An 18,035-nucleotide genomic window follows, 5' to 3' on the forward strand; every position below is an offset into this window, starting at 1 on the left:
AAAATGTGTTTGTTCAACGTTTCTATGATGGTGGAAGACAATATTTTATTTCACAGGGTCAGATCAGAGCATGAACTAGTGGAAAACATAAAAAGGCGCACCAGATTATAAGGCACACTGTCGGCTTTTGAGGAAATTGAAGGTTTTTAGGTGCGCCTTATAGTGCGGAAAATACGGTAAATTTTTAGCCATTATTGCTGGTTCCAGACTTAGAAATTTAAAAAATTGCAAAATGGCACATTTTCTATGGGCAACTTTACATGAGAAATGGCTGTTAGAAGTCTTTAAACTTTATTTTTTATTAACTTTTTTTTGACATTTTCTCATTTAAATTTTATTTTTATCATTTTAACTTAATGTTATATTGCATTTTTCAATGAATATCTTTGAGACAAAGTATTTATCTTTTATTGATTAAATAACTGTAGGCAATGTTCCTTATATTCATGCTAATACTGATTAATATTAGAATGTTTGTTAATTTATTCAGTAATCTGGATGTGGAAAATAACATTAACAACAACAAAAAAAAACACCATACAGAAGTAAAAAATATATAAATCTTTTAAAATACATTTCAGATCATCAATCAAACATTGACATCAGACAAAATAACCTGAGTACCGTATTTTCAGCACTATAAGGCACCTAAAAACCTTCAATTTCCTTAAAAGCCGGCAGTGCGCCTTATAACCCGGTGCGCCTTATATATGGACCAATATTGAGCCACAACAGGTCTAGCAGCTACGGTAAGCAGCCGCCGACTTCATTTTCCCCCGTAGAAGAAGAAGTGCGTGGTGCATGCTGGGATAGTTGTCAGAACGCTGGTTTGTTAATAAAGTTTGATAATACATTTAAAGCCAGGGGGGGCAAAGAGACAGAGACTGCTGCGGCAGCGTGTCGGTTGGTCTGTGTTACCCAGAAAGCAGTTGGGCAGAATATCACAACACCGTGAGTGAAACAACGACTGGGGCAGCCTACTAGATAAAGTACTGGGGACCACGTTTTTACAAATGTAGATGTGTAATAATAGAGTACGGAACAAATTGGCAACCCAAACTGAAGCGTCTATTCTATGCGCCTTATATATGAAAAAAGGTTTTAAAATAGGCCATTCACTGAAGGTGCGCCTTATAATCCGGTGCGCTTTATAGTGCGGAAAATACGGTAAATCCAAAAAGCAGAGTTTAAATGAGTTTTTCATTCATTAGGAGAGATAAAAAAAGCTTTTCGAACCAACCTGGCCTGATGTGGAAACTAATTACTCTCCAAACCTAATAATTGACTGCGTCACCTTTGGCATCACCAGCTGCCATTAAGCATTTGGCTGGAAAGACAGTTTAACATCACTGAGGAGCAGGAAATTTGGTGGATGGTTCAACTTATTTTATGCTTTTGTGGCCGCAAGAAGAGCTTTTACGAAGCTTTTTCACACAGCTGCTCTCAGTATCTGGTGAAGTACTTTCTCTAATGTTCTCTACTGGAAGACCGCAATGCTTTGAGGAGGCCACTGCAAAATGTTTTTGTTTTTTTGTAGATTTTAAGAGGAAGACTGGCTGGTGTGCGATGGATTATTGCAAAAGGTTGAGCTGATGGTCAGATATTAACCTTCAGTTTGGCAAACTCTGGTAGCTATATGAGAAAGTCTTGAAATTACAAGAATAAAGCTGTACGAGAATTAAGACGAAATAATATGAGAAGAGTCATAAGATCAGAAGAATAAAGTCATAATATTCAGATTTTTATTTATATATTATTTCAACTTTATTCTCATAATTTTAGGACTTTATTTTATTTTATTAGCATAGCTCTAATTCTCCGTCGTAGCCTACAACCTTTGATTTGGTTCAGTTGAAGTGAACTCTGGTGCGGTTCGGATGCATATGTGAACGTCAAGCGGACTGGAGACCGCTCCAAAACCAGGAAGTGGACTACAGTGCAGGGCATTCTGGGTAAATACAACGAAAACAAAGGCGCTAGCAGAAAAAATGGCTCTTCGTCTTTTACCAAAGACAAAAGAGAAATCCTACAAACGGTATCCTACAAACGTTCCCATTTTATCCATTTTTGCCTTTTTTCTTTAATCCATCAAGTTTATTTGTATCGCATATCTCAGCAAAAGGCAGGTCAAGGTAAAAACACAAAAATAAAAACATAATTAAGCCACAAATTCAGAAAGCAGTAACAAACATTACATTTTATCAAGTGCCAAAATGATCAATACACATCAAATAAGTTAATCAATGTTTCATTCATAATGATTCAGATCCAACCAAGTCGGTGTTTAGCCTTGACTTGAAGAAGCTCATTGTTTCTGCTTTTTTGCAGTTTTCTGGACGTTTATTCCAGATTGTTACATAATTGTCCACCTGATTATTTAATTAGCTTCCCAATAAAACAACAAACAGCTTCTGTTGATGTTAAGTTTAAAATAAACGGCAGCATCTTCAACAACTGAAAACAATCATTGGTTTCTAATTCAGTTTGCAGTTATGTTGTATTTCTTTTCTCATACTTAAAAGTAAATATTATGTTTTGAGTTGGAATTTTCTTTAAAAAAAGTGAACTCATGTTTAAATAAGTACATTTTGATTACAAAAACCCTGAAAACTGTGATCCGTTTGCATGCAGGAAAACATTTTGGACCGCATTGCGTTTCCATATCGCCGTACAACTTCTGCTGATTTAGAAAACGACCACATACAGTATTATATTAGTTACAGATGAGCGAGGAAGCTCCCCTAATGCTGTTATGATCACTCCGAAGCGAGTACCTCAACATTCAAGCGGGCCAAAAAACTGACGCTCTGCCAATTGGCAAACGGTTAGAGGTCAAGTGAGAAATTACGCGCGTTTGCATTGCAGGTGTTGGAAAAGCAGACAGCAGCAGGTGGTCTCATCACGTTGTTGTGCTCTACTGTTGCTTGTAGCAAGTCATGTGGAAAAGTGGAGAGGAGCACTTAGGGTTGTCTGGGCCTGATTAATAAGGACACAGAGAGGCAAATATGTGCACACAGTCACCGGGTAATGAGCCGCAAATGTGATTAGGTCTTTACGCCGCACCTGCTTCCAATTGAGCTTAGAGCTTAGCAACCCTATGCAAAAACCACTGCACACACACACACACACACACACACACACACACACACACACACACACACACACACACACACACACGCACTCCCAGTGATAAACAACAACCGAGTGTGTGATACGCTCCATGTTTTCTGATCTTCCTGAAACTATCGACGGCTGCATTGTTGTTTGTTCTCTTTAGGCTTCAGATTGGTTCTTTTCTAACAAATATTTATTTTATTTTATGAAGCATTCTTTTGAAATATTAAAAATACTCATAAGGACGGCGATACATTGAGACTTTCTGTTTCTGTTTCTCCCAGGGAGGAAGGAGGATATCAATAATATGCTTGTTATTGAAAGGCAGGAAGTGAGGAAAGGGGAAAAGGATGAAAAGGTAAGAATGTATCAATGGGGAAAGAAAGGTACACCTTTCTAAATTCAATGCTGCACCTGGTTTCATGAAACAAACCCACTGAGCTCCTGGCAGCGCCCTGCCTGCCTCCTGGTGATGAATATTACAAAAAAGCATAAAAAAAAGACTTCTGATCAGCTCTTCTGACGAAGGCGTGCAATTCCAATGCAACAGCCCATCTCTATTAAGTTAGTTATTCTAGGAATATGACATCTAGACTTTTAAACCAAATGTGGAAAAAGAATAGATGCATTGAAAAGATACAAGGTTACTAGAAAGCCAAAGCTCTGTGAAAGTTTCAGGGTTCCATATTTTTCAAAAATCACTTTTATTTTATTTTTTTGTAACTTTTATGACATTCTGAGGATTTTAAAAGGGGAGCTGCTGTACTAAACTTACTGTTTGTACGTTTTTGTATTTTCATTTGGGTCTCAACTGCTTCTAAAAAAAGCCCAAGCTTTTTAGCAGTAAGTTTGTGATTTTAGGTGTCAAGAAAACCTACCGATTGTTAAGTCCTAATCAACGGTCACTGTGCCGTTACCTAGCAACCCCGGCTGAGCTCCCGCATTTTGGTCAGCTGGTTTTCGTTTTTGTTGTTGATTTTCCATCCAGAAACCACTTCCTGCATTCTTGTTGATTGTGCAGGAGGCTCCACTTATGCTTTTCGAAGGTGTAAATTATATAATTGCGCATCAGTTTGCAGTCATTTTTACGTCTGGGTGAGCTCTAACGACAACTGCTAGCAGAAACATTGAGCGCCGACAGCAACAATAGTTGACTTCCTTATAAACCTGCTAGCAGTAGCATCAATTAACATGCTAACAACCATTAGCAACAGAACTTATTAGTGGCAACAGCTGCTGGCAACAAAAAGCACAAACTACTAAGTGCTACCAAAACAAACCTCAGCAAATGAAATGCTAGTATTTTAAACTAGCAACCATAAGATTTGAAACATAGTCATCAAAAAAAGGTAATAATAAAAAAATTTAGTACAAAAAAACAACTTGGAAGTGTTTTGTAATAGCAAACCCATGGAAACCTTTATATTACATAAACTAGATCAATCAAAATAATGGTGTGATGAACTGTTTCGTTAGCATTAGCATATTTTACAGCAGATTAATGGGAATAAGAGCAATTCTGAAAACTAACTATTTAGTAACATTTTGAAAATATTCTAACACTGTATATAAAATGAAACTTATTGGTTATATCCATAACCACAAAAGCCTAATTTATCAATTATGAAGAAAAGCTGAGGTTTAGAAAGTAACATCAGGTTGACTGGATTCATTCATAATACTTGATATAAGTGATACAAAATACTGGTTTATAATTTCAGGATGGTACAAAACAGAAAATTTTACGTTTTTGGGGTCTGAATCTGCATTAAATGCTATTTAGACAATAACAACATGACAAAGTTTGGTAGTAACTATTTAAATGTTAAGCTGGACCAACAGGATAGTGGAAAACATGTGTGATGTGTCGTGAAGCTAATAACTGCTTTGCTTTCTTATCATTTTTCTAAATGTTACATTATAACCTCTCTCTCTGACGCTGGATCGTTTTCTTTGACTTCACCTGTCTCTAACGTCTATTCAGACGGGACGAGGACAACACATTCAGTCGCTCTCCAGCAGAGATTCACATTTTGAGGAGGCGAATTGCAAATAAAAAGAGACTGGACATGAATACAAATGCTCTCTCTACTTTTCTTCAGTGATTGGACAATTTTGCATCTTTTTTCCTCCTTTTTTGTTAGTTTGTTTTGGTCGATATTAAATATTCACCTAAGGTTCAACGTTTGTTCCAAGCTTCAATAATAAGTTTTGGAGGGTTTTGTTTTTAGAACAACACGCGCTTCGACTTTTCCCTTCGCGCAATCAAATCTGAATTCCACTTGGCCACGAAGAACTGGTCATTACAGACAATTACATCAGCGGGGCCGCAAAGTTTACAGCATTTCTTCAGCCAGCTGTAATGGCCGTCTCAGCTGTGGCCGGCCAACAATCCCGTCCACCTTCTCTCCTGTTGCTTAGCTTTAACCTCGTTCCAGCGCTGCAAATGCAAATTAAAAGGTAATGTCCTCTCTGCTGGGCAATCAAGGCTTTTCATGACTAAACAACTTCTGCTCCATCCATCCAAAAGGAACTTATTTTCTAGTCCCAGTTGGACACAAAGAGTGATTCAGTACAACTATGTGTGGAGCTGAATCTTTAAGTAACTGGAGTTCAACCTCATATATATTTCATGTCATCTACCACTTGCCAATGTCAGGACTCAATAATAGATGAGAGGTTTCAGAGTTATTATACACTTCATACCTGCTAACATTTCTGTTTCTACTTTACCTAAACAGCTGCCCTTCAGTGTTCGCTTTGTTTTTTAATAATGTTGGTTTAAGTTTTGGGGAAAAACACAGAATCGGTGTGTTAATGAAGCAGCTTTAATGTTTTTGATGTTGAGCCAACAAACACACCTGCATTGAGTTGTAGTTGTGCTCACACCTAGAGCGGGTTCATTGAACCGGCTGAACCTGGAGCTCCAGGAGTCTAGCAAAGATTTTTCAGATTTTGTTTGAGAGGAGAAAGGAGAAAATTACAGATGTTCTCTGGTCTGGTTTAATTATATGATAATTTGATGATAGTTTTGCTGCTTTATGTAACACGACTGAACAGGAAATTAACAGCCAGATGGAGAACAGGCAGACTTATGTTCAAATCATGAAAGAAACCAAGGATTAAACAGAACCGTGTGGACCCATATGGAGGTATAGTAGTTATGTTATTTGTCAGGGTTTCCATATGTGCTGATGAAATTAGGCATCTTGACAGTTTATTGGTGATTCGTTTGTGTAAGTGTAGTCAAGCGACAGTATAATATAAAACGTTAGCTGAGAGGTGGAGAAAGTAAAGAAGAAAAGGAAAGGAGGATTGGTGGCCAGTTGCTGTAAAGACGGGACAAAACCCAGAAGTACACAAAGTCATTGGCAGCAGTTTCTCCAGGAAAGAGACACTGATAGACATAGAAGTGCAGAACTAGAGATAGTTTCTGTTGAAGCTCAACAAGCAAATCATAAGAACTTTAGGGGGAAAAAACCCCAAAGAGTTTAGCTTTAACAAAAACTACATGACATACCAGCTTTAACGACAGAACTTGTCAAAATAAAACTAACGTTCACAAACAGCTGTTCATATACACATGACATAAAGTATTAAAATCAAGTGGGTTAAAAATCCAAACTGCTGCTGGCCACAGCCCCCAACTCAGCGTTTAGTCACATGTAAAAATTAATGCTGCAAACAGATGCACAATTATATAACCCTACATATTTGAAAAGCAGAAGTGGAGCCTTCTGCACAACCAACAAGAATGTATTAAGTGGCTTTTGGATGGCAAGTCAACAACAAAACACTTGTCTTTGCCAGCAGCCATTGTACAGTGCATAAAACCAGCTGACCCAACGGGCTGGACCTCTGGTTGGGTTGCTAGGTAACGGGCTGGTCTTGCCTGGGGTTGCTAGGTAACGGGCTGGTCTCGCCTGGGGTTGCTAGGTAACGGCGAAGTGCCCAAATGCGACTTAACAATTGAGAGGTTTTTGAAACGGCTCATTTTCCAGACACCAAGTTTATTGAAAAAAATAAAATAATAATAATAATAATAATAATAATAATAATAATAATAATAATAATAATAATAATAATTTGGGCTGTTTTCAGAAGCAAATGAACGTACACAAACATTTGATTCTGTTTTAACAAGAATGTACAAATATAATAAGATATTCCTGATATGAAAAAACAACCGAACGATGTGAATGTAGAGTAAAACACTCAAGCTCTTAGTCAGTGGTTCTTCCTCCTTCTCAGGTTCACATGAATGAAAATTAAGCTAAAATGTAGCATATTATTTGCTAAACAAAATTGCTGTCCATTTTTAAAACTAACTTTATCTTATAAATGTTACAGTAATGTAAAATATGATCTCTTCTAGCTCAGTACAGTAATCCGTTACAGAAAACCAAATGAAATAGTTTGATTAATTAAGCTCGGAGGATTTAAACAGACTCGTAGGAACCGTGAAGCTGCCGGGACAAAGAATGAAACGACTTACATCACCTCTCTGTCGCGCCTGCAGCCTTCTCGAGAAACAGCGGTTTGCGTCCAGGTGCGACTGGCAGCTGCTGTGCAGAAATTGGCCACCGCTGGAGCCAAATGCAACCCAAATGTCGGAAACCCATTAGAACATCGGAAACTTCCTGCTTTTAATTCCAGCAATGATTTCTGGAAGAGATGCAGCTAATCCGTGGAATAGCAATAAGGAGCGTATTTGTTGGACGCTTCTGTTTAATGCAGCTTTGTTTCACACAAACCAAACTGCAAGCTAATCAGCGGTTAGCCCAGCAGGACGGTTGAAGTCAGCGGGTTTTCTCACATGGCATGCAGAATAATAGAGACTGCAGAGTTTCCAGCTTACCTGAAACCACCGGTGTCTGCCAGGGTGACAGATGGTTTACTCAAGGTTATTCAAAACTCACTCCTGACTTCTCCACTTCACAAAACAGGATTTTCAGTAACTATTCAAGGTTGACAGGTGTAGATGTGATATGATGAGAAGAAAAATCTGTTTAAATTAGAAGGTGAACAAACTGAAATGATATAAAAAGTATCTTTTATGCTTATAGTCCTAAATGAAGGCTGCCGTTGGAGGCCTCTTAGGAGGCAAATTCGACCCAAATCCGCTTATTTTGGCCATATGCAAGACACAACTTTCTGTTTTTTCTACCAGCCTGTGAACCAAACCCCTCATTTTAGGAAATAAAATGTTTGTTTTTTTAAAAGATTGAATTTTGTCAATGGTTAAATTGAAAATCAGCAAAATGAAAAAATGTATTTATCCAATTAGTTGATTAATCATCAGAATAAATGTTAGAATATTTGATTACTAAAATATTTATTATTTCACGCCTTCGTTTAAATTAGTTTCTACTGATTCTTCAATGCTCAACCTCTAATTTCTTCTGTTTTAATCGGTAATGCATATTCCTCTAAGCAGATTTGGACAATAGATTCACCATTTATGTTGGTTTATCTCATAAAACACCATTAAAATCTGATTTAACTTAAAAATGCACAGACAGAAAACATAAATGTTCATCCGTCTGAAATCTGAGGCTGTGACATTTTAAACAACTCCATTAAAAAGTTGCTCAAACCGTAGCTGCGGTCAGAAGTGACTCATCTACCTCATTTCACCGTAATCACCAGCTATGATTGATGCCGACTGACTTCTCCTTAAAATCCAGACAAATCAGCAACAAGAAACCAGATGCTTATTCACAGCATCTCAATAAATGATTAAACTGTAATCGGTATGCCGCTCACCGACGCCTCGCCCTGTAATGTCGGTTTTTATGGGCGTCAGTGAAAGAGGCTCTAATATCCCACACATGAGAAGTGTAACCATTACATGAACATAAAGGCCAACAAATCAGGATGTAAATCAGAACGTATGGCAGAGTGTTGGCGGTGCAAGATGGATTAAATCAGCTCTTCCTCTGGTTTAAAGAGGGAGCTGGGACTCCAGATTTAAACGGAACGTGTTAGGAAGACGCTTAAAGATGAAAAATTATTACTTTACATGCTTGGATTGGACATTTGGACAATCTGGGACACATTCAAAATCATTTAAAACAGCACAAAAATGTCATCTTGTAGAGCAGCAGCCAATTGAAGTCTTCATTTTAAGTCTGACATTAAATTTAGCCATTTTTGAGTGTTTTTGTCCTTAAATGTAACATGTTATCAGACAAGTTTTTATATTAATTTACGCTGACGGGTACAAAAGGCAGTTTTTCATACAATGTTTTCATTTATGTTGGAAAACAGCATAATGAAACCATGAGTGAACTGTTTAAAGGTGACCTATTATGCTTCCTTGACCAGGTTAGGATAAGTCCATGGTCTATACAAAACCTGTTCATTACATTTTTTTGCACAAAATCATTCTTAAATATTGAGATTTTGGTCAGAATGAGATGTTTTAGGGCATCTTGGCACTTTAAATCTAATTAAGCGGCTGCTGGCCACGCCCCCTAAACTTAACGTTGACACTCACACATGAAAATGGCTGCAAACAGATGCACAATTAAACAGCCATACATGTATGAAAAGCAGAAGTGGAGCCTTCTGCACAATGAGCAAGAATACATCAAGTGGTTTCTGAAAAGTAAGTGAAAATCAAACCAGTTGTACCAGTTGTCTTTTTCCAGCAGCCATTGTACAACACATACAGCAGTAAAACATTAATTTACTTATTTTTTTATTTTATCATTATTGGAGCCTAGGAATTAAATTTAGCTCAATATACACTGCTCAAAAAAATAAAGGGAACACTTGAACAACACAATATAACTCCAAGTAAATCAAACTTCTGTGAAATCAAACTGTCCACTTAGGAAGCAACACTGATTGACAACGGGGACCCTCGTCGGGTCAATCAGTGTTGCTTCCTAAGTGGACAGTTTGATTTCACAGAAATTTGATTTACTTGGAGTTATATTGTGTTGTTTAAGTGTTCCCTTTATTTTTTGAGCTGTATATATACATTTTAAATGTTCAGTTCAAACACAAAAAGTTCTCTACATGTCTAAAACCAGCTGACAGAATGTAAAGGAACTCGGCTTTGGGTTGCTAGGTAACAGGACTGGGCTTGGCTGGGGTTGCTAGGTAACGGGGCTTGGCTTGGCTGGGGTTGCTAGGTAACGGGGCTGGGCTTGGCTGGGGTTGCTAGGTAACGGCACAGCGCCTGTGGAATGTAACTATTGAACTGTATCATTTTTCAGACACTAAAACAATGACTTATTGGGTGTTTTTTTTAAGCGCTTCGATTATTTCTAGAAGTATTTAAGGCCCAAATGGAAGTACAAAAACATCGCCTTTAAGCTAAATTTCTAGTTTACCAAATAAAAAGTTGCTGATAATTTCCAACATGTCTCTAAAGTGTCCTAAAATCACATCCTATTAATGTGCATTTCTAGCAGCTTAAGTTAAAAAAAATAAAAAAAATATGTCCTCTTCTAGATAAATGTGCTTTATGTGACAGTTTTATCTCTTTAGCTACATTTCTGTGTCATGTAGATGATAATTTAATTAGGTTGGGATGTTACTTTAGGTATTTTTAGGGAAACTCGACAATATATGACATTCTTACAAAAACATTCCAGTTTAGACGAAAGACAGAGCCATGGGCGGAGGGAACAGACAGTGACCTCTTTCTGCATCGGTTTACCCTTCGTCTTCAGCCTGCAGTTACTCCCTGGAGGTAAAGCAGTTTCTCAGGGAAAGAGCCAAAGTCCTGAGTTATCGCGCCTTTGGATCATGGATGAAGGCGGCGATTGATTCGTTATCCTTGTGCATGAGTCCCCTGAGGTTGAGATGGATACTTGTCTGAGCATCGGCAGTTTAATAGGCAAACATTCAAGGTCACAAGCAGCAATACGGAAGCGAAAAGCGCTGCAGTTTAGCTTGATTAGCGGCTGAAATTAAGAAGAATATAAATGTATTATATGCATATAGGGTGCAAATGTTTGTAGTTGATTTTACTGACCAAGTTTCTGCACAAAAACAAGGAATTTGATTTTCACTCACTGTAAAAACACAAAGTATTATTATTAGTTTCTAGTGCAGATATCTCAATACACTTAAAAAAGACTAAATTAATTTATAAGAAACTTTTCAGTGAGATGTAGGAACTTGTTTTAAGTCACTAACTCCTTAATTTTGATTTTAAAAAGTACTAGTTCCACTAGTATTTTGTTCTAGTTTCTAGTGTAAATATTTTAGTACATTTAAATATGACCAAACTAATTTACAAGTAACTTTTCAGTGAGTTTTAGGAACCATTATGTATGTAAAAAAAAAAAAGGAGCAAATTTTGGCAACAAAACTTGGAAATTTCTGAACTCCAACAGTCAAAAAATTATGAGGAAAAACTTTTGAAAAGTCAACATTTTCTAGTAAAAAACTCAGAAACTTTAAAATTAATCACAGGAATTTTCTAGAAAAAAAAAAGTCCAAGTTCTTCACATTTGTTATGAAAGAAATCATCTGGCAGTGAAACTGGAACTTTTTCATCAATATTGAGGAATTATTTACTTAAAACAAGATCCTACATGTTGCTCAAAAGTTACTTTTAAGTTAGTTTTGTCTTATTTTAAATGTTCAGATATTTCACTAGAAGCTAGACCAGGTAATTAGTAAGATTTAGTGTTTTTGCAGTGCACAAACACAAATGTTTGTAAAGTCAGTGTTTCCAATCTGTCAAAAGTTGAATCAAATCGAAGCGGTGTGATCACTTCTGGGGAGCTTCTGTCCCCCACAGCTTATTTAACCCGGTAATTTTCACGTCGAGCCGAATGTCCTTTTATGTTCTTGATCAAAATTCGTTTCCAAAAGCTCTCGGCGGATTGAGTTTCGGCCCCCGTGCCGAACGAGCGCAGGGCTGGACGGATGGGGGTAGATCCATTTTCTAGTTCAAGGGGGTTCAAATACGAAGAGGAAACGAGAGGCTTATCTGATCAGAAGTGAGGCCTTTGAAGAGAACTGCTGACATGATCATTAAATTGTAGCACACTGAGGCAGTAATGTAGTACAGTTCTGCTGCTTTTGTTCACCTATTGGTAGCATAACAGATGAGGAGAGCCCTGCCGGTTAACACGCTCCGCTTGCAGTTTTTGGTTATTTAAAGCCTTGTGATCAGTGTGTTCTCTGGATGGATTTGATGGAAAATTCATGCCATGAATACTTAACGTCCTCCAAAGCCCTGCTGCGGCAAAATATCTTAGTCCGCGTTAACACGGTTTCCTCTGAAAATGACCGCTTTCTGTTCCCCCGTCTGGAGACCACTGCCGCCGCTGCTTACTGGGGGATCAGGACGTTTAAGGGGAGAAGAGACGCCACAGGAATCGATGCGCTATCGACTGCCATCTCACGCCGATTTACAGAAATTTGTTTAGATGCTTGCACTTAATCTGGGTGTTTGCTCATTTCTCTCACTAACAACTTCCTGAGAGACACACAGGACACACAACCATGCACAAACACACTCACACCTAGGGGCAATTTAGAGAGGCCAATTAACCTGACAGTCATGTTTTTGGACTGTGGGAGGAAACCGGAGTACCCGGAGAAAACCCACCATGCACAGGGAGAACATGCAAACTCCATGCCGAAAGACCAGGGCCAGGAATCGAACCCAGATCCTTCGTGCTGCAAGGCAACAGCTCTACCAACTGCGCCACTGTGCAGCCCTATCATCAGAATCATCATGTCAAATTTATTATGGTTCAGAAGCAGCTCTAAACTCTAAACAGGTGTGTTTGTTTTCATTTAAAGGAACTGAGTGTTTCGTCTGTTTTGCAGTTTTCTGGATGTTTATTCCAGATTTGTGATGGATAGAAGCTGATTGCTGATGTAAATACCAACTGGAGCTCAGCTGTGGTTGCTAGGTAACGGAATGCGACTTAACATCCGGGAAGTTTTTGAAAACGTTCATTTTTCAGACACCAAAACACATCAACATACTACCAGAAAATTGCTTTTCTAGAGTTCTTATAATGTTTTTAGAAGCAGTTGAGACCCAGATGGAAGTACAAAACTGTGCAAAATGTGAATTTTGCATAATATGTTCGCTTTAATGGTCTTATATACTCTACAAACCAAAAGAAATTGTGCAATGTGTAACATTTGACTGTTGCATGCATTATGAAAAGTTGCCACAAATGGATCTTTGGTAATTTTTCTGTTACTGACCAATAAACCAAACAAAAACAGAGGATCTGACTAAATAATTATTGGACAGTTCAATCAAAACATAGCTTAGCTTTCAAAACGTGCTGGAACTCAGCAGGGATTGCTAGGTAACGGGCAGAGCTCGGCTGGGGTTGCTAGGTAACGGGCAGAGCTCGGCTGGGGTTACCAAGTAACGGGCAGAGCTCTGCTGGGGTTGCTAGGTAACGGAATGTGACTCAACATTTGATAAGTTTTCGAAATGGCTCATTTTCCAATCACCAAACATTTTTTAACTTATTAGCAGTAAACAGCTGGGTGTTTTATTAAGTACTTTGATCGTTTTAGAAGCATTTGAGACCCAAACGGAAGTAGAAAATGTGCAAAAGGTGAATTTTAATTTACGTTTTTAGGTTTCTATTGCTCAGATTTGAGTTGAATTACATAAAATTTCAATAAAACTAAACAGGTTATGAATATTTTCCACTGCAGAGACGCCAAATGATATGTTTTTTTTTTGTTCAAACATTAAAAAAAGATTTATTTTAAGAATTTCCCTGGTGTGGAGCTGAAATTTAATTAGACATTAATTTCATATCAAAGCCAGGCTTTAGCAGCTCAGATATGTCTTACAGATACAAGGTAAAACAAGCCCTCAAACAGCTCCAAAAACCATCAGTTTCATTCACGTTTTAGTGTTGCTGGAGAGCCGAATTGGTTTTCATTAAATCTCCCTGTCAGCAGAAAATGTGTTTGATGTCTACAAGTGCAGCCTGAATAATTCACCGAGCTAAAACAGAAAAATAAATCATGGTCACTGGAATGCTACCAGAGGTAGTCGGTGCTGTTTTTATGAGATCTTATTCCTGGTGGCAGGAGAACACGCTTTCTGTTTTTTCTGTTTGTTATTCAGGAGTCGGTCCGGATGAAAGTCGGAGCTTAAAAAGCCAAAGCCAACTTCTTCTCAAACATGCACCTGAATACGTGTGTGAGCGCTCACACGATATAAATAAATAAATAAGAAAAACTCTCCCTCAATACTTCAAAAGACCCGTCTGATACAATAAAGAAGAAGACGGAGGAGAAAAATGTAATCGGCAGCACCAGATTGGGTCCAAAAGAATTCCTGATCTGTTTTTTGTCCTGAACTGCATTACATTTTGTCAGCTGGACAAAGTTGTCAATCAAGCCGGCAAACCTATTTTACGTCGTCAATAGGACAGAGGAGAGAGTGTTCATTGCTTCAATAGAGGGCCACAGATTAAAGTAGGCCAAGCAGAGAGGAGGTAATTTTCTGGGCTGATGTATTGACACTAAGACTCGATCATCTCCTGCATTGTGTCTCAGATCTGCTCCGAGACGGACAGACCGTGGAGAGAATTACTGCCGCCGCGCGCCATATGGCCTCACCGCCTCGTTTTGGAAAAGAGAATTCTATTTTACGTCCAGCAACGCGCAGAACGCTGCAAAAACATTAAATATTACCAAGAATTTTTGATTTGGTTTCTATCACAGATATCTTAGGACACTTAAAATGCTTTTCAGCAAGACATAACTGCTTAATATTGATGAGAAAGTGCAGATTATTTCACTTTCTTTTATAACTGAAATAATCTGCCAGTGGAACTTGCAGTTTTTTGATTAACGTAAAACATGGTCACATCAATCATGTCAATTTCTGAGTTGGAAAACTCAAGAGAGTGGGGGAAAAAAGGTAAATTTCACCTGAAAACCCACGAGTTTTCTAGAAAAATTTTTTAATTTTGGCACTCAAAAGTAAAAAAAAAAAATAGAAATCATAAATTCGAGATTAATCTTAGAAATATTCTACAAGAAGCGAGGAAATGTCGGCGCTCATAAAGTCAAAAATTTTTGACATTAGGAAACTTTCTGAGTTTCAAAACTTAATTTAAACTTTTTGAGGTCATAAATTTTCCTAGAAATGTTTTAGATTAACCTCAAAATAGTTTTTTTTGTCATAAATATACTCCTCTTTTTTTCTATCTAAAATGCCCATAACTGCGCCGTCGTACGTTCCACTTGCAGATTATTTTAACTATAACCAGTGGTGGAGAAAGTACTCAAAAAATTTACTTAAGTAAAAGTACAAATACACAGACAAAAATGTACTTAAGTAAAAGTCAAAGTACCACATTAACATTTTACTTAAGTAAAAGTAAAAAAGTACTGGCTTTTAAAAATACTTAAGTATTAAAAGTAAAAGTACTTGCTGAATGAATTGCCTAATCACTAATATCATTAAGTGTACCGATCGTATTTAATTTTAATACATCAGAAATGTGCCATTTTAGTGAACAATGCCACAGATAAAGCATGTTTTTATTGTTTACTCTGTAACATAGTTTAGACTTAGATATTTGATTCTATGCATCATAATTTCAGGGATGGAAACATTTTGTCTCCTGTCCTAACATAGCATGAACTTCACTTGTTTTGCCACACATTTATTTTGAAAGAAATCCAACTGGCAGAGGAGGACATGGTACCAAGGAGCCTCATAGCAGAGTTGTAGTCTAGACCACCGAACCCAAGACCAAATCAAAACTAGCACCCCGCGCTACATGACAATAAAATTAAGTGCACCTATCAAAACTGCTTCTCAAATTGATCTGAAAGATTCACTTTCCCATAAAAACACCTACTTAGAGCTGAAATAAATTTAACCAGTGACAATTCAAACTCATCTTCATTCTGTTTTGCTTTCATCTCTGTGCCACAATACACAGAGGTCTCCTGCCATCCCTAAAGAAATAACACCCTGGGCGGTTGCCCATATTGCCAATGTCAGAAATTGCACCATTAAACATAGCAATTAACAACGCTCAACTATGAACACTGTCCAAGGCCCAATAAGCAAGAAGTAACCAAGCAGAAGGAGCACCGTGACTGTTCTCATCCTCCCTCCTGCTGCAACGTCTGCCACCATGACAGGTGATGAAAACAAAGAGCAATGAGCATGCTCTGCGTTCTTATGTTTTTGTTTTATTTATTCACTAACTAAATATAAAGATATTTTAATGAAATAAAATAGCTACTGCAGTGTACGCAGAGCATTACAAGAACAAAGAACAGCTCTCAGTGAGGCTTCAGCACTATAGGACTTGGTCAAGATCCGTCCAGAAGAATCGGATCGTCCATGAATGTCATATTACTATATTGCACTTTGGTCACAGCGTTGTCCCATATATGCAACACCTCAGTCAACACCTCCACACAGTAATTCAGCGCATGAGTGACAACTTTTTTCCATCGCAGATGCAACATGTGTCTCTGTACAGCTAGCTTTGCTAGCATCACGTCCACAGATCTTACCTTTCTTTAAGCTTTCCTTCCAAGTGACGCTAAAAGTTGGACGAAGTTCCACCGTCTGTGAAAGCGAAGCGCTGCTGATTTTACATGTCGCCATATCTTATGATTTATGCAGCGCTATTATATTACTGACGCTCAGAGGAAACCACTGCGCATGTCTGGAGCTCCGCGTGCGAGTAAAGGTGGAGCCGATGGGTGACAACAGACACTACGTCACGCTATTGGTTGGATTTTACGGCGCCACCTTAAATCCCTGAACTTCACGGAAAAAAAGAGCAACGCGACTTGGATGTAACGAGTAACGCGACAGTTTGTAGAAATGTAGTGAAGTAAAAAGTACAGATACTTACTGTAAAATGTAGTGGAGTAAAAGTAGAAAGTAGCCATTATTAAATCTACTTAAGTAAAGTACAGATACACGAAATTTGTACTTAAGTACAGTAACGACGTACTTGTACTTCGTTACTTCCCACCACTGACTATAACAATACACTTTCTCCATGATATAAGTGAAATAATCTGCCAATATGAAGGAATTATTCACTTAAAACGAGCTTAATCTCAGAATTTTTTAAGAAAAAGCAGGTACATTTCTGAGTTTGAAAACTCAAAAAAATACTAGAAAAAAACAAAAAAGGGATAAATTTCCACTAGAAATAACTTTTCTAGAAAAAATGAAAATGTCGCCACTACAAAAGCGGAAACATTTTGAAAAAAGTCAGAAATTTTGGGATTAATCTTAGAAATTTCTAGAAGAAGCAAGAAAATGTCTGATTTTATCAAGTTGAACGTTTCTGACTTTTGAGATTAATCTCATGATGGCTTTTGGGCAGAAATATACTCAGATTATTTTACTTATAACAAGATATTTTTCCCACATTGTAAGTGAAATAATTATCCAGAGGAATTAGTACTTATTTATTAATATTAAGGAACATTTTATTTAAAAAAAGTTCCTTTATCTTGTTGAAAAGTTGCTTTTTGTCATATTTCAAGTGAAGATATTTGCACTAGAAACTAAACCAAAAATACTTGCTAGGATTTTGTGTTTTTGCAGTTTGTCACAACTGATATTAAAGATTTATATATGTTGCAAAAATGCTGCCTTGTGTAAAAATGCTTGAAATTATTCAGCACTTTTCCTCTGACTGAAGTGTTGAAGCCGATCATGCCCACGTCAAACATGGCGGCCAAAGCTCGGCCATAAATAGTCAGAAAATGACGCGGCCTTTAGCCGGTGGCAACGCAAATGTCAAAACATTAACACCAGCCTGAAATCTGCAGAAACACTTAGCTGATTGCGGAGAAAAGAGTCGTGATTAACCAGCTGCGATCAAAGAAACGATCTGCCTAAACCCGGGTTTCATTCTTCCAGCCTGAACAAGTCTGCGCCGAGTGTCGGTGGTCTCGAACAAAGATCT

General features: G+C 37.7%; 1 long non-coding RNA gene across 2 annotated transcripts in view; it reads left to right on the top strand.

The window, feature by feature from the left end:
- Positions 1-18,035, top strand: part of LOC103456694 (uncharacterized) — an 81,635-nt gene that overhangs the window by 61,836 nt on the left and 1,764 nt on the right. For both annotated transcript variants that reach the window (XR_001776006.2, XR_014085453.1), the window contains exon 4: positions 3,399-3,472. This is a non-coding gene — a long non-coding RNA (uncharacterized LOC103456694). The remainder of the gene's footprint in view (positions 1-3,398; positions 3,473-18,035) is intronic.

This window comes from Poecilia reticulata, chromosome 20 (assembly GCF_904066995.2).
Source record: "Poecilia reticulata chromosome 20, P_reticulata-male-v2, whole genome shotgun sequence".
Classification (NCBI taxonomy): Eukaryota; Metazoa; Chordata; class Actinopteri; order Cyprinodontiformes; family Poeciliidae; genus Poecilia; species Poecilia reticulata.